General features: G+C 47.3%; 1 protein-coding gene across 6 annotated transcripts in view; it reads right to left on the bottom strand.

Annotated features, from left to right (window-relative positions):
* The window catches only part of TNRC6B (trinucleotide repeat containing adaptor 6B), a 259,188-nt gene extending 252,529 nt beyond the window's left edge, over positions 1-6,659 (bottom strand). For 4 of the 6 annotated variants that reach the window (XM_075912600.1, XM_075913231.1, XM_075912831.1 and 1 more), the window contains exon 1: positions 6,174-6,343. The gene's annotated coding sequence lies outside the window, so the exon portion shown is untranslated. The other 2 variants (XM_075912508.1, XM_075912457.1) reach the window with 2 other exon arrangements.
* Positions 6,660-25,599: the final 18,940 nt, after the last annotated feature.

Consider the following 25,599-nt stretch of genomic DNA (forward strand, 5'->3'; position numbering starts at 1 on the left):
GAAAAGTTGGTCTGCAAGGACTAGAGGGGGTGCTTGTTCAGATAGGCATCTTGGAAAGTCTCTATGAGATCCATCATGGACAAGACTCTCTCCTGGTGCTTCATTTACAGTTCCCCACTCTCCTTTGCTCATGCTCTGCTCACACCACCGCCAACGTATTCCTCCACTCACATATGTGCTCTGTGTCCAAGTTGGCAGATTGCATTTGCACCTTGACCATTTCTTCCCTAACCTTTTTTGCCTGTGGATTTGTGCCAGCTGGAGGGGCCGAGGAAGTGTGCAGCAGGCTCACTGCTGTTCACACTGTAACAAGAAATGAAGGGCAGACTTTACAGGAGATAGAGTAGGTATTATGCTCTACAATGTGTTCAAATAAAATGAAGATGTGTCTAAAGACAATAGGGATGAGTTATGTACAAGGCCATAGTTATGCTTTTAAGCAGCCACTATGCAGCAGTTACACCTCAGAGTTCTTAGTGGAGCAGCTGGACCCAGTTTGGTGGCAAGCATGGTAAGGGACAGGTCAGGGCATAAGTCTGCAGGTTGGCAGAGGAGAGGGTCCCGGTGTGGCAGTGGAGTAAGGGCAGGGACTCACACATTGCCAGTGTGTTCAGGACTACCACCCATTTGCTGGGAGAGTTCAACTTTCCTTCCCCCAGAAGCAGGTGGGCAGGTGAGGGGAAGGGATCCAGGCATGGCAGCAAGACAGCGGCTCAAACCATGCTTCAATGGGAAAGAGCAAATGGAGATTTACTGCAGAGAATCAGCTAATAGCCTCCCCTACTTCATCCAAGTTGTCATGCAAGGTATCAGTCTTCTCCAAATCACAGTGTGACAGGAAGCAGATGCTGACTGAATGTGGCCAGAAACCTGGACATGATGCTGCAATGCTTTGTGCTGCAATGACAACAGACCATTTTCTGGTGGCTTGGCATGGAAAGGTGTCCTACCAGGAGGACAGAATAAGACAGGCCTCTCCAGAAACCTTGTGAGAATGATTAAAGAGTTCCTCTATGAGAGCTTTATGGAGATGTGCATGCAGGATTCTTGCTGTGTCTCCAGAGGGACAAGTTTCTCCAGGGACCCCCACACTGTTCAGGCACAGTGGATGTCACAAATCACACGCTACTTTTAGCAGGATAAAAAAATGTGAACTCAATAAAAGTGCCCTCCTGGGGAATCAGTGACTGAATAGAGACAATCCTCCCTCTACCAGAACATCTCACAAGGTTATAAAAAGTTCTTGGCTCTCAGTGACGTCAATTACCCTACTTGCCTGCTGACCATTCTCCTCCTCCACCATGCTGCTGCCTGAGGCTACCTGAGCGTCTTGGGAAGAATCCATACACTGGCTAGGGAAACTGTTTCCATCTCCCTCCACCCCGTGCCTTAAAGGATCACATGCAGCTGCTCTTAAAAGCAGCCTGTTTGGGACAATGCTCCAGATCACCTGTTTGCCTCCTTTGTTTGTTATGACTGCCTCAGCCCCTTTATTTTCCACTCAGTACTCCTGGGCATTCTCAATGCATCCTCTCTTGTCTATGTCCTTTGCAATCTTGGCATAGATATCTGCATTTCTTTGGCTGGCTTGTAGTTCTGCAAGAACAGATTCTTCTCCTGACACTGTAATGGAGTCCAGGATCTCCTCACTCTCCCTGCTGGTGCTCATCTGTGACCCTGGGAACTCATGGTCAGGAGTGCTGCCTATTTTGAAGTCTGTTCACCATAACAGCAACACAGGTAACAAAATTCAAAATTTCCAGGGGTTTTTCATATTCGCCTAGAGAGCACTAGAGTTGAAAGTTGTGACCAGAGCAGTCATCAAGGGACAGCGTACGACACCGCCTAGAGGCCAAGAACGTTGACTTTCAAAGCGCTGATTCTGCGCTACCAGAAAGTCAACCATGCAAGGTTGAATTTAGCAGTTACTTCTTGTGAGAGCATGAGTACAGAAACAGACTTTAGAGGCCCTTAAAGGCGACAAAATGGGCTTGGTGGTATGGACTCATTGTTTAGGGGAAAAAAGGTGACCTAATGCCACCAAGTTCAACCTAAACTCCCAGTGTAGACTAGGCCTCAAAGCAGAAACAAGGTATGTATGGCAAAAACAGAGACAATTATTTAGCAAGGGTTGCCTTATGTGGGACTACATAGGGTAGGGTATGTCTCCTCTACCAACTGGATTGAGAAAGTAGAGATCAATCCACCAGGAGTCGATTTAGCAGGTGTAATGAAGACCCACTAAATCAATGGCTGATCGCTTAGACATCGAGTCCCATACTCCACTGGAACAAGAAGCACAAGGGCAAACGACGGGAGATAATCTCCTATAAATGCACCACAGAGATGAGACAGCAGTAAGTATGTCAAATTCAGCTACGTTATTCATTTAACTTAAAATTGATCTCCCTCAGTAGCATAGACTAGCCCTAAGATAGGAGGCAGAAACAGGAATGTGTCAGCTAGACAAAGGAAGAAGCTCTCTATACAAAAAAAAAAAAAAAAAAAAAAAATGTTTTGAGCTACAGTGCTTCTGGAACATCAGGGAACTCATCATGTCTTCCATAGTAGATCAGTCTTTACCTTTTCCAAGTAGTTTAGGACTGTACTAGAATTCTCACCAGTTTTCCCTAGAAAGCTTCTTAATACTGACTGTGATGAATTATGAGACGGAATTTCTAAAAAGTAAATTTAAATAAGTGTAGGGGACTTTTACCTTTCTTCAGAACTCAATTTCATTTCTCTTTAAAGCAATATGTCATTACTGTATCATCTCTTTCCAAATACTCTGTCAAGCTGCTTAAGCTGCCCTCCCTCCCCAACTATCACCCCTTCATTTTTCAGTTTGACTTCTTAACCTCTGATCCACTAATTAGCTTTCTGGCCTTTGATCTTCTGCCTTCTCTGCTTGTATTTGGATCCTCTTGCTGCCTATCATTTTACACTTTCATTTTGACTCCTCTCTCTCATGGCATTCATCTTCCATTATATTTTAATAGTACCTTCCATTCCTTTTCACTAAATCTGATTATATATTTTTCCCCATTCCAAAAGAGACTCACTGGTTAAGAGAGCTCCCCCCCCCCCCCAGTTTCTAGTTATATTCATTTAACTACATAAAGATTAAAACAGTGAAACAAACTCAGAAGACTTTTCTACAGAAGTAATTCATCAGATTTTGTGTAGATGAGTGACAATCATTTAAATGTATTTCTTAGCTTGATTTCTGAACTAAAGAGCCTGCCAACCCTCAGAAATGTGATCCATACAGACCTGGTGAAACTAGTAAAGGTCATCTCCATAGTTCAATACACTGTAAACAAAGAGTTATCCAAGATGAGATTACAACTCCTAGTACTCATGAAAAAATAAAAGCTTCAGAACCCTCTCCCACAGGCTATGTCTACACTCACAGCTTCTTGCGCGAGTAATATGCAAATGAGGCTAAGCATGGACTATCGCTGAGCCTCATTTGCATACCTAATGAGCCACCATGTGTTTCAGAAGAGGCTCTTGCGCAAGAAGGAGCATCTACACTGCCCCTTCTTGCACAAGAAAAATCCTCTTGTGCAATGCCGTTACACCTATTTACTTTTCAGGAAGAACGGCATTGCGCAAGAGGGTTTTTCTTGCGCAAGAAGGGGCAGTGTAGACACTCCTTGCGCGAGAGCCTCTTCTGAAAAAAAATGGTGACTCATTAGGTATGCAAATGAGGCTCAGCAATATTCCATGCTTAGCCTCATTTGCATATTACTTGCGCAAGAAGCCGCAAATGTAGACATAGCCACAATGTCCATGCCATAGGACAAAGTTAACAATATCACTGGACTCAATATGCGAGAAGGGTGATGTGAATACGGATTGTTTGTCCCTTGTTTCAAAAAATACAAAGCATTATCTAAATGCTATATGTTCTTCTTCTATATCCATTGCTTCACAAATGGAATGAACTATCAAACACTTGCAAACAAATCTGCTCCTTTGCTGATCATACAGGTAAGAGTTCACATAGTTGAAGGATACAAAGAGATCTTTCTAAAAGTTATCAACTTTATTGTTGTTGGTATCAGGAGAGCACCCTTTATTATACACTGAAATAGAAAGGTCAGAAATCAGAGAATTGTTGACTTACGCTCAACCAGGCAAGGCCTAAACAGAAATATATATTGGCAGCTTCATCTGTCTGACAGTAACAGCTACCTAGAGTACAAAAAGCAGCCTATTTCTATAGCTAGGCTGTAATAAAAAGATTTAGTGCCAAATCCCGCAAACAACAATATTCATTTTGTTCACTGCTACACATAGCCCAGGAGACAAATGGTACACTGATTTTTTTTTTTTTTAAACTAGCAGATTTAACCAGCCGCCTTGCCTGGGTCCTTCAAGGCAGGGACTTGGGCTAAGGCTAAGGACCCCTTCCTCCCCTCAATCCAGACCACCCCTCACCCTGTTCTCTTTCTTCTCCCCCCCAACCCACCCTGAATCAGAGGCAGCAGTGCAAGGGAGGCAACTGGGTCCCCAAGAGCAGAGCAGGAGGTGGAAGTGAGCTGCCGCCCCATGCTGTAGGCCTCCCCAGGAGTGGAGTCAGCAGCTGAGAGCCAGCTTCCAGTGCACACTTGCTGCCTGCCCAGCTCCGGGGGTTAAAACTTTATACTGCAGAGCCCATTACGAATAACTGCTAAGACTTAACAGTTACATGGTTACCTAATTAAGCACTTTTTAACATCCCTAGTCTGTACAGACACCTCAAAATAATCTGGATATTAAACCCAAAAGTTAAAAAAGCAAGATATACTTTGACATTAAAAAAGCTTCTTCATAGAAAGGGCAATATATGGCCCAGGGACTGAATCCAGCCTGCCAAGCCATTTGATCCAGTCTGCAGCTGGCAGCGCTGCGCCCTGCCTCCAGGCCAATCAAGACCCAGGGTCAGAAGAGTGCATGGAGTCTCCTCCCCCCATCAGGGGTACACTGCTCCAGAGGGAACGGCCAGCAGTTCAAAACACTAGCAATTCCCTCTAGGCATTGTGTGCCTCGGCTGGGCAGGTGCAAGAGATCTCATGTGCTCCTCTGCCCCACAGCCAGCCACCACTACCACCAAAATTGGTGATGTGTCCCACCCCTTACAAAAAGTATTGCCCACCCCTGTTATAGAAACTAAACTGGGACAGTAAAACGGAAGGGTCATGTATGACTGTGAATGCAAATGGAGGGGCCTCAGCATGACCACTTATTTTTTGGCTTGAGTTAACAAAAAAAACATGCCCACGCCTCACAAAATTAGGTGACTTCAGTTACTTCCCTATGTAGTCATAGAGCGTATATATTAACATAAGGAGCACCACAAAGCAGGCACGAGAGTGAGAGAGAAGCAGCCCTAGCAATGTGTCGCCTCGGATTTTCCTATGCCAGGAATAGCTCTGAAAAGTGGCTTTGGCTTGGGACACTCCTCTTCAATTCGGTTACTCCTCCCGCCTCTAAACTCATTCCACCAGCCGCGTATGCAACAAATCCAATGTGGTCGGTAGTGCTACCGACATAACCTCAGGAGCGCATCCGCACGCAGCGGAGCGGGGTAACTCCAGCCACTGGAGGTTTGCTGGCGGCTTGCTTGGGGGCGGCCGGGAAGCAGAACCACCCGCCAGGGCTCAGAGTCTCCTGCTCACTCCCTGGGGCCCGCAGCGCGCTACGCGGCGGCAACTGAGGCTCTGCGCTGGCCCGCGCGCTGCCGGTTGCCGAGGCCGTGCCGGGTCAAGCTGGCCTCGCACGCCGCGGGCAGAGCAGCGCTGCAGGCCCCACACAGGGCCTCGGCTCCCGTTTCGGCTCCCGCGGGCTGAGCCTGGAGCCGCCCCTCCCTCCGCACGGGGCGGGGCTCGGGCACCAGTTAAACCCCGCCGGCCTAGGGCCACCCTCCGGCCCCGCGCGCGCCGCCTCAGTCCCCAGCCGGCCGAGGGCAGCCAGCGGGACCGCCCAGGCAGAGACCAGCGAGCGGCCGCCTGCGGCTCCGAGGCAGGAGTGGCCCGGAGGGAGCCCTGGCGGGCGGGGCGGCTCTCCAGCCAGGCCCCCACCCCTCCCGCTGAGGGCGGGGGAACAGACGCAGCGCGGGGCCCCAGGGAGACGGACGGAGACCCCCGCCGCGCTGCCTGTGCCTGGGGGGCCTGTCCCGTACTCACCGCCGAGGTGCGCGTAGTTCCGTTCTCCTCAGCGCCGGGGGCGGCTCCTCTCACCCACCCGCGTCACCCGCAGGGGAAGCGCGAACCCCAGAAACTAGAAACAAAATACAATTTAAAAAATAAAAACTTTCCTCGTCGCCGTCTCCCTCCCCCCGAGAGCACGAACCCAAACACACCGAGACACGCCTCCGTGACGCCCCCTGCGCAGCTCACTGGCCAGGGTTGCGCCAGCGTCCGCCCCCATTGGCCGCAGCTCCTGCCGATCACACACCTCGCCTCTTTTCACCCCTCCGTACTGTTAATAGGATAGCGTCTCCGTAGTCTCCCCGCCCATTAGCCACAACCCTTGCCTATCACATCAATACCCACCTTTCTGCGACTTCAATTGGCTGGCATCATCGCCATCTCCCCACCCATTGGCTACACTCACTGACAGTCACATACATCTTCCACCTAACTCATTGTCTGGCACCGCCTCCTCCTTTCTCCCCATTGGCTATACACCCAGGCCGTTGGACGAGAACGCGCCCAACTCTCGGGCTCTTCCGCACCCTTCATTGGGTTGTATTTTTATTCTCTCCCACCCATTGGATGAATGCTGGGCCCGTCACAAAACAAAGTCCCGCCCACCAAGCTGCGGGTCTTAAAAGAGACTTCTGCGTTGGTGCGTCACTGCGCGCCGGCAGCACTACCTAGCTCAGCTAGGTAAAATCACCGTCAATCAAGCACGCACAGCGGCTCCCGTGTGGTCCCGGCCAGAGGGAAGGCGTTTGACTGGTGTCCAAGTTACCAACAAGGGCCCCAGCGATAAACACCCACAAATGCAACGCCCCGCCCCCAGTTAGTTATTGTCTGAGACGCAACACGGGCACACCCGGCACAGCTTGCGACGCTATTTATCCCCAGCTTGCACCGCCCCGTGCAGGTTATAGCCGGAGGGAAACGCTATTGGGCCTGAAAGGTGTCAGTCTTAATGAAGCGCGCACGTCATTGGTGAAAGCGTTTGGGGTGTCCCGCCTATCATCTTTTTCAGCCCTTGGCAACAGTAAGCGTATCCACCATAGCTACTGATAGCGTCATAGGGCGGCTTCCCTCTAAGCGCGCCTCTGATTGGCCCGTTGTCATGCGCCGCAGAGCGCTAATCCTGAGGCCCCTCAGCTGCTTGTCTACGGCCCGAGTGCATCCCCGCAGAGCCTGATCCAGCGGCCCAGTCTCAGCCCGGCCCTGCCTGCTGCAGCCACAGTCTCGAGCGCGGCCCCAGCCGGCGCTGGGCTGTGACTCTGGCACGGATCTCAGTGGTCTCCTGGCTGCTGCAGCGGCCACAGCACAGCGCGAATCGCCTTTCTGGCGTCTGGGGGGGGGGGGTCTCACGCGAAACCCTTGTTTGTGACCCACAGGAACCAGGTAGAGCAGTGAGGTGACGGAGCGTCTCCTTTACGCTGCGCAGCCGCCGCCCTGCCCTAGGCTTCTTTCCAGCACTCCTGCGTTTTACACTGAAGGGATCGCAGCCTGAAGGAGAAATAGGAAGGTGCAGCACTTTAAAGACTAACAAGATGGTTTAATAGGTGATGAGCTTTCGTGGGCCAGACCCACTTCCTCAGATCAAATAGTGGAAGAAAATTGTCACAACCATATAACAATTTTCTTCTACTCTTATCTGAGGAAGTGGGTCTGGCCCACGAAAGCTCATCACCTATTAAACCATCTTGTTAGTCTTTAAAGTGCTACATAGTCCTGTTTTTTGTTTCAGCAGCACCAGACTAAGGGATACATTTCTACCACTATCCTGAAGGAGAGGAGGGTTTTGCCTTTGATGTCAGTGAAGCCAGGTTTTCTTCCACAGTGCTTTGAAATCATGGCTGTAGTTTACTTTAAAAAAAACCCACCTTGGTCCAGATACTCCAAATTAGGCCTGGTTGGAGTACTCTGGCATCATATTTCAGGAAAGATGTGGAGAAATTGTAGACAGTCTAGAGAAAAGCAAGAAAAATGATTAAAGGTCCAAAAAAAATGACTTATGAGGAAAGACAGGAAGAATTGTGTTTGTTTAGTTTAGAAAAGAAGACAGAGGGGATATGATAGGAGTTTTCAAGTACCTAAACGGATGTTACAAGGAGGGAGAAAAATTGTTCTTTTTGACATGATAGGACAAGAAACAATGGGCTTACATTACAATAAGGGAGATTGAGGTTGGTCATTAGGAAAAACTTCTTTACTGTCCAGGTGATTAAACACTGGAATAAATTGCCTAAGGAGATCATGGAATCTCCATCACTGGAGTTATTTAAGAGCAGGTTAGCTAGACATCGATCAGGGATGACCTAGTCCTAGATGGTACTTGGTCCCATTATGAGGGCAGGGGCTGGACTTGATGACCTCTTGAGATCCTTTCCAGTTCTAGTATTCTATTAATTTAGTTTTATTCTGTAGACCCTGCTGATAAATATTTAGCAGGTGAGGGGAGAGCTGTTAAGGAGTGATTGAAATTATATAGAGGGGGCTCGTCTACACTGGCCCCTTTTCCGGAAGGGGCATGTAAATTTCATGAGTCGTAGTAGGGAAATGCGCGGGGGATTTAAATATCCCCCGCGGCATTTAAATAAAAATGTCCACCGCTTTTTTCCGGCTTTTAAAAAAGCCGGAAAAGAGCGTCTACACTGGCCCCGATCCTCCGGAAAAAGTGCCCTTTTCCGGAGGATCTTATTCCTACTTCAAAGGGCACTTTTTCCGGAGGATCGGGGCCAGTGTAGACGCTCTTTTCCGGCTTTTTTAAAAGCCGGAAAAAAGCGGCGGACATTTTTATTTAAATGCCGCGGGGGATATTTAAATCCCCCGCGCATTTCCCTACTACGACTCATGAAATTTACATGCCCCTTCCGGAAAAGGGGCCAGTGTAGACGTAGCCAGGGGCTTTATGCAGAGATCAAGGAACAGCAGAAGCCCAGGGACAGTGTAATAGTTCTAAGGGGTACCTTGTCAACCCCTGCCTCCAGCATGTGAGAAACTTGCTTGTCTTTAGCTGAGTGTCTGTTCCCTAACATCAACAGCTCTTTAGCCACCTGAGCACTCTCCTCTAGCCAATGCTAGCCTTATTTTGCTTTACAGGTTAAAAATAGGCACACCATAGTCCCCAAGCTCTATTGAACACGCACTTGTAGCATCCAGACCCTTATCTAATGAAGTTCACAGAAATACCAGGTCTGCTTTCCCCAAAGGAACAGTTTATATGCTAGCTATGACAACTCAGGATCAGCACCTTGCTTAATATCACAGCATTTAGATAGTTCATAGTGAAAAAAAGATAAGTTTATTACCAAAGATTCAAGAGATAATAAGGATAATGGAACTAAAAAGTTAACTAGGGGGCTGTGCCCCCTTGCTTGCTACGCTCACCAACTCCCCTTCTCTGTGACCGTTTTCATGTCCAGAGAGCATGTTAATCTTGCACTGATTATACAGAATTATGAGCAAATGAAGCTGTACAAAAAAAATTGGTCTATTGCTCACATACTACATGTTACAGTACTTCCCTAAACACTACTTCCCTAAACACTACATTAGTGTTTTCTTGACTGCCATTAGTCTTTTGATACCCTGTTGGCTTCTACACTGAGACAGCTGTGTAGAACAACCACAGTGAACTATTAGGAAAAAAAAGCTCAGTGTAGATTTAGAAAATATTAAAAATTAAATTACAGAAGTCTCTGTATCAGAGGCAGCAGTGCAATGCAGCAACCATGAGCTAGTACACGTAGGGAGCCAGCTTAAAAGCTGGCTCCTGGCGTGCACTGGCTCCTGGGGAACTGGCTGCCACCCTGTGCTACTGAGTCTATAGGGGTATGTCTACACTACCCTCCTAGTTCGAACTAGGAGGGTAATGTAGGCATACCGCACTTGCAAATGAAGCCCGGGATTTGAATTTCCCGGGCTTCATTTGCATTAAAAATGGCGGAGCCCCGCTTATGCAAATGAAGCCCGGGAAATTCAAATCCCTGGCTTCATTTGCAAGTGCGGTATGCCTATATTACCCTCCTAGTTCGAACTAGGAGGGTAGTGTAGACATACCCTATGAGAGTCTGTAGGTCACGGGCTGGTAGCTGGCTCCCTGGGAGTGGGGCTGGCAGCCTGGAGCACAGTGTCTGCCAGCTTGGCTCCTGGGGAGTTAGCATGTAACCACTAAAATTTTTAGCATCTATACTGTTAGAATAACATTTTTTAATCTTTCCTACTGTGCATAATATAATTTGAAAATTAAAAAAGTTTAACTTTTAACACAAACAACCACAACACTAAATGTATGGTATCCTTAGAACTTCTACAACTAGCTCTTGTTTTCCACACTCCTATTGTCATTTTAACACCTACTGTTCCATTTTAATTCATAGATAAACAAAAATGATTTTTTTCTGGTTTTCCCCTCTCCCAGTCAGTTTTAGCTTTGAGCGAGAAATACCAAATGATGAAAATATTTTTTGTGCCTGCAGAGGAAGCTAGTGCTGTGAAAAGTTGGCTTAGCCACTGATGGAACTTGCCTAGGTAATTATTTCCACCAAGTCAGGGGAGAGACTTTGTTTTAAAAAAAAAAAATCACTAAACATGTACCAATTAAATGGTTTCGCTCCAGCCCTGAAATTTATTATGACTTGGATAACTGAGGAGTGATTTTTGAGATGCCTATGGTATGGCAGCAGCAGTATCTTGAAAAATTCAGCATCTATCTTTGTACCTGAGGTCAAGAATGTTCTCAAGAAAATAATGTGGAGTTCGTGCTTGATTCATTCGCTTCTTTATTTTATTGCCTGCAGTTTAACTTTCTGGTGAGGTATTTCTTTCATCAATGTCTCTTGAACTGCCTTTAAAATTTCAATAGCATCAGCAAGCTGAGCACGTCCTCTAAAGTACTCTTTATTCCAATGTTACTTTGCATGAGACACTTCCATATATTTAATCACGGTTTTCTTCACAAAGATTAGGCCAATTTTTAATAAATTGTTCAAAACAATCAACCACAGAATTCCATAGAACCTTGTTAGGGAGAATTAGTTTGAATCCTCCCGCTCTCTTCAGTAACACTGAAACAAAATGGTTACAAAAGAATTTTTCAACTTCAACAATTTTTTATTCCTGGAGAAAAGGCACTTAAGTCTTTGGCTAAAGAATGCATTAAATGGGCACTGCAGCCAGAATTTATTAAGGAACATTCTTCTGTTTCTTCTTTTAAGTATCTTATCTCTTTGCTAGGTTTGAAGTATTGTGACAAAACTGCACACGACAGTTGAATTTTTGTTCATGACTATTATAGCTTTCACTGCCATTTCTTCTAGATCGGGGTGGGAGACCTTAGGCCAGGGGTGTCCAAACTTTTTTCAACGAGGGCCAGATTTGATGAAGTGAACATGTGTGAGGGCCGACCATTTTGCCTGACATTCTTTGAACCATTAAAATTAAATGCAAATTAACTATTTTATGCAAAGTTTATTGCAAACGGCATATTTTTCTTTTCGTCACATGGATGACAAATCTAAACAGGTGTTAAATCACTCTGCCTTTCATATCTGAAGGCCAGATGAAAAAAAAAAAATCCAGGAAGCTGAAATATATGTCAGGAACATTGTAAAGTACATTACATATTATTGGTAATAAAGGTTGTCTGTCAACTTTTAAGTTCAAAAAATATGAACAGGAACATAACACCAAGTATACATGTTGTGTCCAAATATATTTATAACTGATTTAGACCAAATGACATTAACTGAGATTTTACAATGTATTCATCTCAATACATATGGATTCGTTGGGGGCCATAAAAGATAGATATTGCCAAATTACCTGGGGGGGCCGTATTAAACCGGAACACAGGCCGCAATTGGCCCACGGGCCAGATTTTGGACATGCCTGCCTTAGGCCCAGGGGCTGAATGTGGCCCTCAGTTTGCCTGGATCTAGCCCAAGGCTTAGGGTTCCCCCTCCAGCATTGGGGAGCCTGATCTGGCACTCCATTCCCCCTACCCTCCTCCACAGGTCTGGCACACACAGCTATGTCTAGACTACAGATTCTTTTGGAAGAAGCTTTTTTCGGAAGAGATCTTCCAAAAAAAACCTTCTGAAATAGAGCAGCCACACTGCAAAAATGAATAGAAAAAGTGATCCGCTTTTTTGAAAGAGCATCCAGGCTGGGTGAACACTCTCTCACATGTAAGCTGTAATTGCTATGGACAGAATGGCATCAGAGCACCTGTGCCTTTTCCTCTTCTTCCGAAAGAACTCCCTCTTCCCCATCCACACACAACTTTTTGCAAAACAGCTCTTTTGCAAGAAGGCTTCTCTCTCATAGAATAAGGATTACCAATGCTGGAATAACCCCTCTGTTCCTTTGATTTTCTTGCGGAAAAACACAATTGCAGTGTGGATGTCCCGTTCCTCAAGTTTTGTTCAAAAAGCAGCTGTTTTTCCAACAAAACTCTAGCATAGACATAGTCAAAGTCTACCAGCCTGGGCAACCCTAGGCTCTAGTGTATGTGGTGAGTGTCTTTCTCCTTTTCAATCAAGAGCCATGTCAATGGACCAGGGTTGTTTTTTGGCTTCTGTTGGGGGCCAGCCCCTGACATGGGGTGCACCCCCCCCCCCAGGATCCCACATCCTGTTCCCTCTAATCAGGCCTATACAGTACTAATGGTCCCAGTACACAGTCCAGACCCCTCTATCAGGGCATATATGGTAGTTGAGGCCTAGCTCCAGGAAAAGCCTCTCACAGCCAGTGTGATTGCCCAGGGTACAGGAAATGGTGGTAGGGGGACCTGGGCCCTCCCTCTCCACAGGGTCACAGCCCAGGGCCTTGTAGGCAGGGACTGTTGCTCCTGCCTGCTCAGTGGGGAATCCAGCCAATACACACCAAGCTGTGATAGCAACCCCTTGCCCTGGGCTACTTTCTACCACCCTGGCACCCCTATAGTCTGTCTGCCTCAGCAGCAGTCCTTGCCAGGGCCAGGGCCAGGGCCAGGGCCAGGGCTGGCGGTGTAGGTGGTCCAGTCCCTCCAGCAGGTTTGGATGCCGGCTTCACTCCCAGAGGCTGATGCAGGCCCTCGCTCTGGCCTCCACTGCTGTAGGAACACCAGCAGTGCAGCCTAGACCCTTCTACCCCCCAGCTGCCTCCTCTCCTGCTGGGCTCCCTCTGCCTTTATATGCTGGCTCTGCTGGGAGCATGCCCAGCAGGGCTGGAGGGGCGGGGCTCTTTAAGCCATCTGGGCCTGGGCTACTCCCAGCCCTTCAGTGTGAGGCCTGTTTGCCCCGTCACAGTTTCTCACTTATGTGCGGCCCCTGACTGATTTTTGTGTGGGTCAGTGACCCCTGACTCAAAAAAAGTTCTCCACCTCTGTTTTAAATATTCTATGGTGTAGGCATTTCCCAATGTACCTATTGTTTCTGAAAGATACGCAACCGTATCTTATGTTGTCACACAGGCTCATATTACTGGCTCATTGGGTACAATGCTCCACTCATCGGCTGTGTCTACATTGGCCCCTATTCCGTAATAGGGATGCAAATGTAGCACTTTGGAATAGGCAAATCCGCGGGGGATTTAAATATCCCCCGCGGCATTTGCATTTTCATGGCTGCTGCTTTTTTCCGGCTTGTAGATAAGCCGGAGAAAAGCGCCAGTCTGGACGCGATCCTCCGGAAAATAAGCTCTTTTCCGGAGGATCTCTTATTCCTACTTGAAAGCTCAGTTGAGGTTATTTCAAAATAAGTGGCCTCCAAGGATTGTCACAGGTTTCTTGGTGGCGCCTCTGTCCACACTCATCAGGACTCTATAGTACCCCTTCCCCTGCAGGCTTTAAAGGTGCAGCTTTAGAGGAAAGGGCTTGTGGTACAAGCCCTCCTAGTCCTGTGCCATACAGCAGTGCCCTGCTCTTCTTTCCCTACCACCATGAACTACCTTCATGTGTCCACTGAGTCCTCTGTTGCTGCAAGGGAGCCAGCAGCCAGCTCCCAAGCTGCTGCCCAGGGGCAAAAGAGGAGGGCATCATCCTGGTCTGGTGTGAAGGTCCTGGATCTCATTGAGGTCTGGGGAGGGGAGGAAAAACTTCAGGATCTCCACACCAGACTCAGGAACAGCGACATCTATGACTGGATGGCTGACAGCCTGGGCCAGAATGACCACAGCTGCACCCAGGAGCAGGTGCAAATGAAAGTGAAGGAGCTGAGACAGGCTTACAACAAGGCCAGAGAGTGCAGCTCCCACTCTGGGGTAACACCCTACTCCTGCCTTTATTATGACCAGCTCCACCGCATCCTGGGGGACAGGGGTGTCAGTCCCTTCCCCCGCCTTGTTGTGGACTCTGGGCCGGAGACACTCATTGTCAACATTCTAGAGGGTATGGCTATGGACAAGGAGGTGGTGGTGCAGGAAGAGGAAGATGAGGTGGGCCAGCATCAACACCAAGCCCACCAGCTCGGAGTTCATCCTAGCTCTGGAGCCATCCCCTCCATCCCAAGATCTCACCCAGGGCTTGGATGAGGCTGGGGAAGGTCCATTGGGTGAGTTCCATTACTTTCCATAGACACGTGGGAGGACGTGGTGGGCACGCTCCTCCCCCACCCTGGGGAATTGCACAGCAGCCTGTGCATGTGGGTAGATGTGGCGTGCCAGTGCAGAGCAGACAGCTGCAATGAGGCTGCCACACAGGAACCTTGCACTTCTGCTCACGGGGTTCCTTCACAGGCCTGCCTTACTCCTGACCTAACGTTGGGACACCTTCCCACCACTAAGGAGGATGGAATCATGGACAGACACACACACAGCAGTGCCATACATGGCAAAGGCTTATGCCCACACTCTCAGGGGAGCATCTGCTCACTTAGGTCCAGCTGCGTGAGGACACAGCAGAACCTCCCTTTGAAGCAGCCAAAAGTGCCCTCCACAACAGTGCGAACCCTGCTGAGCCTGCCTTTGAAATGTTCTTTGCTTCAGTCAAGGTGTGCCATGTAGGGCTTCATTAGCCATGGGAGCAAAGGGTAGGCTTTGTCCCCCGCAATGCACATGGGCATGTCCAGGTCCCCAACCCTGATGATATGGTTCCTAAAGACACATACATCATGCACCTTCCCTGATGACCTGACATTGATGTCCATGAAGTGGCCTTGGTGATCCATGCCGGCCTGCAACACTATCAAAAAGTCCCCCTTCTGGTTGATATAATCCAATGCCCAGTAGTCAGGGGCCCGGATGGTGATGTGGATGCTGTCAATGCCCCCCCCATCACAGTTGGAGAAGCCCATGGCAGCAAAGCCTGCAACAATGGGGTCCACATTGCCCAGGACAATGACCCTGCATAGCAGGATGGTGTTGATGGTCCTCACCACCTGTAGAAGGAGACAAATAGAGCATCACAGGGGTGCCAGGGCCCTTGGGAATTCCTTGAGGCCAACCCCCTTTCCTCACACTAGGACCAACCCCAACTTACTCCATCCCTTGGCAGGCTTTGTGAAGGTGGGACTGAAAAACTTTCCAGGGAGGGAGCTTCCACCCCACCTTTCCCTAGGGAACCCCTTTTGAGCAGTTTACCATCCTCCTGGGATAATAGCATGAAAGCCTCATACCTGAATGACCACGGCCCCGATGGTCAATCTCCCCACATTGAACTGGTTCCTTATGGAGTAGTAGCTGTCTGGCATGGCAAACTTCCACAGTGCGATGGCAACCCACTTCTGGAGGGCGATGGAAGTTCTCATGTGGGTATCCTGTCTCCTGAGGGCAGGGGCAAGCTACTTGCACAGCTCTAGGAAGGTGTTCTTCCGCTTGTGGAAATTCTGGAGCCAGTGCTGGTTGTGCCACTGCTCCATGATGATCTGGTCCCACCAGTTGGAACTGATGTCCTGTCACCAGAAACGGCGGTGCATGGTGTGCAGGGGAGGAAAGGAGAGGTTGTGCTGCATGAGTGGTATATGGAGAGAGGTGCGTAAGTGCTCTGCAGGGAGCAGCAGGTCCTGTTCCTGTAGACCCACAAGTGCATGCAGCAGCAGGTCTAAGAGCTGGTTACTGCTTTCCAGCAGGTCCGGATCCCAAGACTGGAGTGCTGTGGTGTCTGCAAGGGCAACCAGAGCACACAGTGAGATGAGTTTTCTGTCCCTCAAGAAGGTAGGCAACAGAGAAGACCCTAAGACACAGCTGTACATGGTGGGTCCCTTTAAGCATTAGCCTCAGGAAGCAGCTCCAGGAAGTAATTTGTGCCCTGCCCGAAGTGCTTCCAGGGAGCTTTAAATGTGAGTCAGGCTCCAATGAATGTGAATGCTCTATTGAGGAATAGCTCAGCACTGTTTCGATGGGCATTTGTAATGTGGACACGCTATTTCAAAATAAGCTATTTCGGAGTTTTTATTCTGAAATTGCTTATTTCAAAATAAGCGTGTTGTGTAGACATGCCCTGAATGACTATAGTCCCCATACTGGATGTTCCAACTCCAAAATTGTTCCAGGTAAATGAGAAATAATCTGGCATTGCAAGCTTCCACAGTGCAATTGCCACTCATTTCTCTATTGTCAGTGTGTCTGAATTTGGTGTCCCTGCACAGGAGGGCTGTGTCTACACTGGCATGAATTTCCGGAACTGCTTAAAACGGAATACTATTCAGTTTTTCCGGAAAAGGAGCGTCTACATTGGCAGGCTGCTTTTCCGGAAAAGCCCTTTTTCCAGAAAAGCGTCTGTGGCCAATGTAGACACGCTTTTCCGCAAAAGAGCCCCGATCGCCATTTTTGTGATCGGGGCTTTTTTCCGGAAAAGACTACTGGGCTGTCTACACTGGCCCTTTTCCGGAACAGTGTTCCGGAATAAGGACTTATGCCCGAGCGGGAGCAGAATAGTTTTTCCGGAATAGCGGCTGATTTTGTACAGTAGAGCATCGTTGCTTTTCCAGAAATTCAAAGGCCAGTGTAGACAGCTCGCAGCTTATTCCGGAAAAGCGGCTGTACATATTCAGGAACGAGGCCTAATAGCCATTGCTCATAATCCTAAACCTGCATAATGAGTCAAGTCAATGCTCACTTCTTGGGTCCAGAAGCAGCACACTACCATCTGCAGTTGCTTTGTGAATACCCCCAACAACCTTAAACTGGTTCTTGTTATGTCCCACAGAAATCTGTCCTCTAAGAAATCATGTTATCCATTAATTCAGTTCTTCTAACAGTTCTGCAGAAAGCGGATGATCACGTGTTCTGTGCTTGTAATGTAAAAATATGTTTTTTCTGTAGCCATATTGGTAGGCCTAAACTAAAGCCTTCTTCTGCAGCCAGACTGAAGAGCAGCAGCCATTAGCTGCAAAGCCTGGAGTCGCATACTCACATGCTATCTGAATTGTATTAAAATAGTTTCACACTAGGCTGTGAGAAGAGGATCCTATCCTAATAGCATCCACTGACCCCAGATAAAGAAATAGATATCAAGATGGGTAGAGAAAACTTAGTTAACCGCATTTCGTCTGGCAAGAAACTGTTTAGTTGAGGCTGAGGAATCCTCATTATATGGTTATTGTCCTCACTTCCCTATTGTTTGTCTGTGAGATCTCTGTCTGGTTTGTAACTGTTTCTGTCTGCTGGATAATTAATTTTGCTAGGTGTAAATCAACTACACTGGTAGGGTATAATTGGTTAGGATACCATTATACTGTCTTCTATGATTATCCTCATATTAAATTTAGTATAAATCTTGCTAGTGGCTTTCTTTGTATTGTTTCGTCTTTTTTTGTGTGGGTGCTATCAGAGATAAGAGGCGGGGACAATGAAAGGGGTGATGTCACATATATTGCAGTCCTTATGGTCTCCTTTCTCTGAAGCACCAGTGATGGTCATGGCCAGAGATGGGACATTGAATGGGCTGGATCAGGGTTGGTTCTCTGAGGTAGTAACAAGCATGAACGGCAGGTATAATAGGCCAGGGAAGGATCTACCTTCCCCATTGGAGCTACGACTGTGGAACGCTGGGCTGGGACCGCTCAGGCTAGCCTGAGGCTCAGGTCAATTAACCAACTGGAATCAGAGCAGGACTGGGACAACGGGCAACCCAAGGCTCCCCTAGAAGCAGATGTGTGTGCATGCCTTGGGATTCAGGCTGGCCTGGGGCTTCTCTGGCCATGGGTGGGGGAGTTGGGGTGGCTCTGGGCTCCTGCCATGGTCCCACCTCCCCAAAGCAGCTCATGGCACCAAGCATTCTGTTCAGCTTGGCTGGCTGATTGTGATACACACACTCAGGGCCTAATTGATCACTATATGAGGGGTTGGGAAGGAATTTTCACCAGGTCAGAGGAAGGGTACATCTTCCTCTGTAGCATGTGGTTTCAGATCACTTATCAGGATTATTTGGATATTAATAATCTCCTTGCCATTTTGAGAGTCTCAGCCACTGGTGCATGCTGGTTTCTCCTAACATCTGCCTGTTGGCACAATATTCTACTCGCCTGTAAGCTGTCTAGTTAAGTCTAACTTCAGTTGGGTTTAGTATGCAAGTGCTGGGTGGTTCTGAGAGGCTGTGATATACAGGAAGTCATACTAGGAGGATTGTTAACAAATCTCCGGGACCGGATGGCATTCATCCAAGGGTTCTAAAAGAACTCAAATGGAAAATTGCTGAGCTATTATCTGTAGTTTGTAACCTATCCTTTAAATCGGCTTCCGTACCTAATGATTGGAAGGTAGCCACCAATATTTAAAAAGGGCTCTAGAGGCGATCCTGGCAATTACAGACCAGTAAGTCTAACTTCAGTACCGGGCAAATTAGTTGAAACAATAGTAAAGAATAAAATTGTGAAGCATGTAGAAGAACATAATTTGTTGGACAAAAGTCAACATGGTTTCTGTAAAGGGAAATCCTGTCTTACTAATCTATTAGAGTTCTTTGAAGGGGTTAACAAGCATGCGGATAAGGGGATCCAGTAGATATAGTATACTTGGATTTTCAGAAAGCCTTTGACAAGGTCCCTCACCAAAGGCTCTTGTGTAAATTACATGGCCATGGGATAAGAGGAAAGGTCCTTTCTTGGATTGAGAACTGGTTAAAAGACAGGAAACAAAGGGTAGGAATAAATGGTAAATTTTCAGATTGGAGAGGGGTAACTAGTGGTGTACCCCAAGGGTCAGTCCTAGGACCAATCCTTTTCAACTTATTCATAAATGATCTGAAGGGGTAAGCAGTGAGGTATTAAAGTTTGCAGATGATACAAAACTGTTTAGGATAGTCAAGACAGAAGCAGACTGTGAGGGACTCCAAGAAGATCTCACCAAACTCAGTGATTGGGCAGCAAAATGGCAAATGAAATTTAATGTGGATAAGTGTAAAGTAATGCACATTGGGAAAAATAACCCCAACTATACGTACAATATGATGGGGGCTAATTTGGCTATGACAAATCAGGAAAGGGATTGGAGTTATCGTGGACAGTTCTCTGAAAACTTCCACGCAGTGTGCAGCGGCGGTCAAAAAGGCAAATAGGATGCTAGGAATTATTAGGAAAGGGATAGAAAATAAGACACAGAATATCTTACTGCCCCTGTATAAAACTATGGTACGCCCACATCTGGAATACTGTGTACAGATGTGGTCTCCTCACCTCAAAAAAGATATTTTGGCCTTGGAAAGGGTTCAGAAAAGGGCAACTAAAATGATTAGGGGTTTGGAACGGGTCCCATATGAGGAGAGGTTAAAGCGACTGGGACTTTTCAGTTTAGAAAAAAGGAGACTGAGGGGGGATATGATAGAGGTCTATAAAATCATGAGTGGTGTGGAGAGGGCCGATAAAGAAAAGTTATCTATTAGTTCCCTAAATAGAAGAACTAGAGGTCACCAAATGAAATTAATGGGTAGCAGGTTTAAAATGAATAAAAGAAAGTTCTTCTTCACACAGCGTGTAGTCAACCTGTGGAACTCCTTGCCAGAGGAGGCTGTGAAGGCTACGACTATAATAGAGTTTAAAGCGAAGCTAGATAATTTCATGGAGGTTAGGTCCATAAAAGACTATTAGCCAGGGGATAAAATGGTGTCCTTGGCCTCTGTTTGTCAGAGGCTGGAGAGAGATGGCAGGAGACAAATCTCTTGATCATTGTCTTCGGTCCACCCTCTCTGGGGTACCTGGTGCTGGCCACTGTCGGTAGACAGGATACTGGGCTAGAAGGACCTTTGGTCTGACCCAGTACGGCCGTTCTTATGTTCTTATGACTGGAGATCTTTTGTGGTTTTCAGTGAATTTTGGGGCAATAGCCTTCACACTAGAGCTGCTGTGTCACTCCATACAGACGTTTCCTGTTTTTCACTCACCTTTCCAGAAATGAGATCAGACTGGATGAAGAAACTGCATTTCTCTTCTTTAGCCACACAGTGTCACTCTCATGCCATCACTCTGGTGTACAGTCAGGCAGGGAGTTGTGGGCAGGTGTTCTGGAACAATTTGTACCCTGGAAGGGCTGAGACCCATTACACCAAACTGTAAGACCTGTCTATAATAGAAACTACTTCAAGCCAGGGAGAGTGCAGCAGCATCTCCAGCATCCATAGTTCTAGCACCTATGGTTGTTTCTAACATAAGCAATGAGTTATATATGGGCCCGTGGTGCCTGAGCTCCAGGAATATTCCTGGTCTGTGTCTAGGTTCCATCAAAACTCACTTGTCTGCTGCCCCCTGCATTCCTAGGCTCCCCGCCATCCCGCACACTTCCCCTGTGTGTCCCCCAACCCTGCCTGCCACCCTCAGCAACTTAAAATGCCAGAGACCACCAGCAGCACAACAGGGCTAAAGCAGTTCCTTGCCACTCACTCCCTGCGGCTGCCAGCAGGTGCATCCCTGCTGCTGGGAGAGGGGGTCTCCGTGTCCTGCTCCCAGCAAATTGACCAACCCTTCCTCTCTCCCTGGGCTGCAGGGCTGCACATGCTCGCAGCCATGGAAGCGAGCTGCTGGATGCCATTCTAGCCCCACTGTGCTGTCAGTGGTGGCAAAGGGGGGGCATTTTAAGTTGCCTGGGGGCAGTAGAGAGGCCGGGGAAGGTCACAGGAGCAGCAGGCAGGCAGCAGCACTTGGAGGGAGACCTCCACCTCTCCAGTACCCACTGCCAGAGAGGGTTGCCCCTGGTAAGCATGGCACCCTCACACCCTCCCAGGGCTGGCCTTACCATGAGGCGAACTGAGGCAGCCGCCTCAGGTGCCAGACTGTGGGGGGCGGGGTGCCACTAGGACCCAGAGTGTAGAAAATTCTCTGCTGCTGGTGCATATGTATTATCTCTGCTCTAGATGCACAGAAATGGTGGACTGCTGTGCTGGAGGAAGGAGGGCAGAAGAGACATAACAGGCAGGCAGGAGAAAAGGTGGCATGGGAGCGTTATTTGAGCTCCCTGCCTCGGGTGCCAAAATGTTGTGGGCTGGCTGGCCTTGCATTCTCCCCCACACCTCCTTTGTGCATTCTCCTCCCTTTATAGCCTGCCCCCTCTCTGAAATATAGCCAATGCTAGGAAGAACATGACAGCCGTTAAAAGGTTAAGTATGAAAAAGTAATAAAAGAATGTGGCTTTCTATTATGTACAAAGACATAATGTGATGACTTTTACCTACATTGCTTCTTAACATTGGAAATTCACTTCTTGCCTATCCTTCTTTAGACTAACTCAGCTACCCCTCTGAAGCTTCTTTTTCATGGAAGACATTAATCAACTGAAGAACTAGTACCAAGGAAATAAACCTGAATAATTGAGAATTATTTGAAGTCCTACTAAAATGTTGGGTTTTTTTTTTTTGGTTAAAATTTATTTAGTCCAAGAATTAGTCAATCTTTGCTCGAGATTCAACAGCGCACTCATGCCTTCATTTAGGTGTTGAGAAAACTCTCATTCCGCTTCTTTGGACTGCTAAGATGATGTCTGGCAAACAAATAAAATGAAATTTAAGAAAAGGAGGAAGATGTGATTTGTATTCCTGAGAGTTATAAGAAGAGGATGGACTGGGAAGCAAAAAAAAAAGGGGGGGGGCAGGGGGGAAGAGATCTTTTTAGGCCTTCTTTATTCATGATAAAGCAACAAGGAAAAAAAGCCTATACCTAATTATTTTCCTTTTCAGATCACAGAGCAATGCAAAAGAACAGTTGTGGACAAAAAGGGAAAAAGTACTTGAAGATAATGTCAAATTTAATTTTTCATATTGGAAGTTGCCAATCCACTTTTACTCTTACAAAAAAGGGTTTAATTTCTTTAATGACCACAGCTGTTCAAAACCTGGACTCTGTGACTCAAACTGGTATGTGCAGCTGTATGGCTATTTCTAATATGAAAAGTTTTTTTTTAAATTCCACCAATTTTTGTGAGCCATATGAGTAAAGAAAATTCCACGACCTTTCTTTGCAAACAAAACTGTTCAGGCAGCAATTACTCTTAAGTAAACACTTTTTTAAAGCATGTAAATGGATAATTTTGCAGACAAAATTAAGACAATATCTCATTCAGATGTTTTTTTAAGCCATTTTTAATTTCACACTGTCATTATGGTATTTAATTTTTCAGCAAAAAAATTAGTGTTATTGTTTTTAAAAGAAAAAAGGATAACTAGGAAAATATTATGAATAATTTTATATTCCTTTAACCTAGCATTCTTTCTCTGTTGTTTTCCAGTGAGATGTTTGAAATTGAAACATTTGCATTGAACTTTCAGGTCTGAAAATAAATCATTTGATTTCTATGGACTAAGTGCAAGGGGCAGGGTAGCTGAAACTGTGGTCTTATTGCAGTTTTGCTGGGGTTAAAGGTCAGATGACATATTGGACAAGCTTTAACTTACCCTTTAATCTCCCTTGTTCTACCAAATTGAATAAAATCCAGCTCACCACCAGCAGCTACATCTACTATGCCAGTTTCTGAAGCAACCCTAGCTAAATACAAAAGAAGACTAGTAGGAATGTGTATATAGATGTAAAAGGGCCTCTACTGTTTCCCTACTCTCCCATGAGTCCATTGTTAGTGGTTGCAGCAGTTGACCTGGATCAGGCTGTACAATTATTTTCCTTCTCCCCAAAGTAGAAAAACAAGCAGCAGATTCAGATGAGCACTAGTGTTTGATAAGGTCACAGTGTTCAAATTTTGTGCAGTTCTGCATTTGCCATTTCTAGCTAATTTATTTCTACTATCCACAGCACAGGGAGTGGTTTGTGGATTGGAAAAGAAAGGCCAAGGCAGCTCTCCAAGGGTTGCAGACAGGAAGGGGAAATCAGGAACCTGCTATACTATCCCACAAGAGGAATCAGCTTTGAGTTGGGAGCAAAGCCCTCTCCAAAGTTCTTATCCCACCAACAGCTGCCACAGCCCAAGTTCCAGCAGAACAGTGGAAGCAGGTGCGTGTAAACATTGATATGGAGCTGGGGAGCTGTAGCTGCAAAGTGGATTAGGGCAGTTGAGGATTGTGAGGGAGCAAGAGCCAGTCAGGGAAATGGAAAAAAGAGGGGGTTGAGCAGGACACAGAGAGAATGACTTTGGGGAGTGAGTGGCCGTGGCATGAGTTGCACACACAGGGTATGTCTACACTAGCCCCCTAGTTCGAACTAGGGTGGCTAATGTAGGCATTCAAACTTGCAAATGAAGCCCGGGATTTAAATATCCCGGGCTTCATTTGCATGCTCCTGGGCGGCTGCCTTTTTTAAATCCCCTTAGTTCGAACTGACTGCCCATGGCAGTCAGAAGTTAATCTGAACTAAGTCCTTAGTTCGGATTAACTGTTACTCCTCCTGCAATGAGATGGAGTCAAATGGCAGAAAAGCCTCCTCTTTCAGAGGAGCCCTTATTACTTGTAGAACAAGATATACAGGGCTCCCTGAAAAAGTGTGTTTGCTCTTCCGCAAAAAAAAAAAAAAAAAGAAAAAAGCAGAAAAGCAAACGTGTTCCCTGGATGTGGCAGAGTTTTTCTGGGATCCTCCGGTATCCCAGAAAAAACCCGACAGTCTAGGTGTACCCTAGGAAAAATCAAGAGACAGAAAGAAACTGGGGCTTGGGGAATGCTTGTGATGATTGATGGGAGCGATTGAAAAAGCCACTAAAGACTGGGGGAGGAGGGTGAGAGATGCTCCAGGAAGAGGTTATGAGGAGAGAACGGGCAGCCTGGGGCCAGGAGTATTAGAGGAAGGGGGCAGCCTGATGGAACAGGATTCCTGGGCTGGAGTTATTTCTGTCACACATGTCCCTTGTGCCTGGCCAGCTCTAAACCCTTGTTACCTCCAATCTCCATTTACTCATTCTTCTCACTCCCCTTCCTCCAACTTCCTAACTGCTAGCACTTTCTAGCTGGGGCATTGCAGGAAAAGGCATGCCAGAGACAGAGTGTTACAGGAATTAGGAGAGGGAACGGCAGAGGGAACCCTGCTACTAGTGCACACCCATGCCAGTTGTGTAAGTAGTTGCAGAGAATGTGGGGCAAGCAAGATGAAGCTGCTACATGTGTGACATCAACCCAGATCCTGGATGGTTGGCCAGCCCTGAGGTCGCTGACAGAAGCTGTTCCTATGACTAACCCTCCATTTCAAGCTGATATTGGAAGCAGTAAACACAAAGTTCTTGGAGTTTATTTTGTTTTTTTCTTCTTATCCGAATCACACCCTGCACAAATTTGTGACTCATTGTTCTATCTTGGCAAGTATCCCAGGACTGTTGACAGCTATATCCACCACCCTGGCCCAGGGTGCTGAGCTCCCTGCACCTCCTGCCCAACTGGAAGCTGATAGCAGCTCCAAACCTGGCTGCCATTTGACTGAAAGGAAGCATAGGACAGGAAAGGATAGGCAAGGGTAGGACCCCAACCTACCAGGGGCTCATTGACAACACAGGAAATCCACAGACAGTGGTCCTGAGGCAATGGTGCCATTTACAGGCAGGGCCAGCTCGAGCCATTCCTGCGCCCCAGGCAGCGGGCATGCTACGCATGCGCGGTTCCGCCCCCGGGCACACAGCGCATGCGCAGGCCTGCTCCCCAGCATGCGGCACCCCTTACAGCTGCCATCAGGCGCCCCCATAAGCTAGCCCCCTCCTTAATCCGGCCCTGTTTACAGGCTACATCTTCTTCCCACTTCCTCCCACTGTGAAGCACAGTGAGGCTGCTGACAGAGCTCAGAAGCAGGCAACTCACTGCTAAGGTTCTCGCTCAGTAATTGGCTCATTCGATTTCAGCCATGCAGTACTGCACACAGAGGACCCCACCTGCCTGTTATTGGGATGCAGGATAGAAGGGAAGAACTTTCCCTATTCCAGAAGTGCCCCAGCTTTCAGTGGGTGATAGGAGACTTGTACAAATACCCCCTCCTCACTTCACATGTGATGAACTTTGCAGCACGGTCAGGGGTGCCGAGAGTATCTATAGGCCCCTGGGTAGAAAGGAGGGGGGCTGTCTCTGCACTCTAGGAAAGAATGGGACCTTGGTCAG

Source organism: Pelodiscus sinensis, chromosome 1 (genome assembly GCF_049634645.1).
Source record: "Pelodiscus sinensis isolate JC-2024 chromosome 1, ASM4963464v1, whole genome shotgun sequence".
NCBI lineage: Eukaryota > Metazoa > Chordata > Testudines > Trionychidae > Pelodiscus > Pelodiscus sinensis.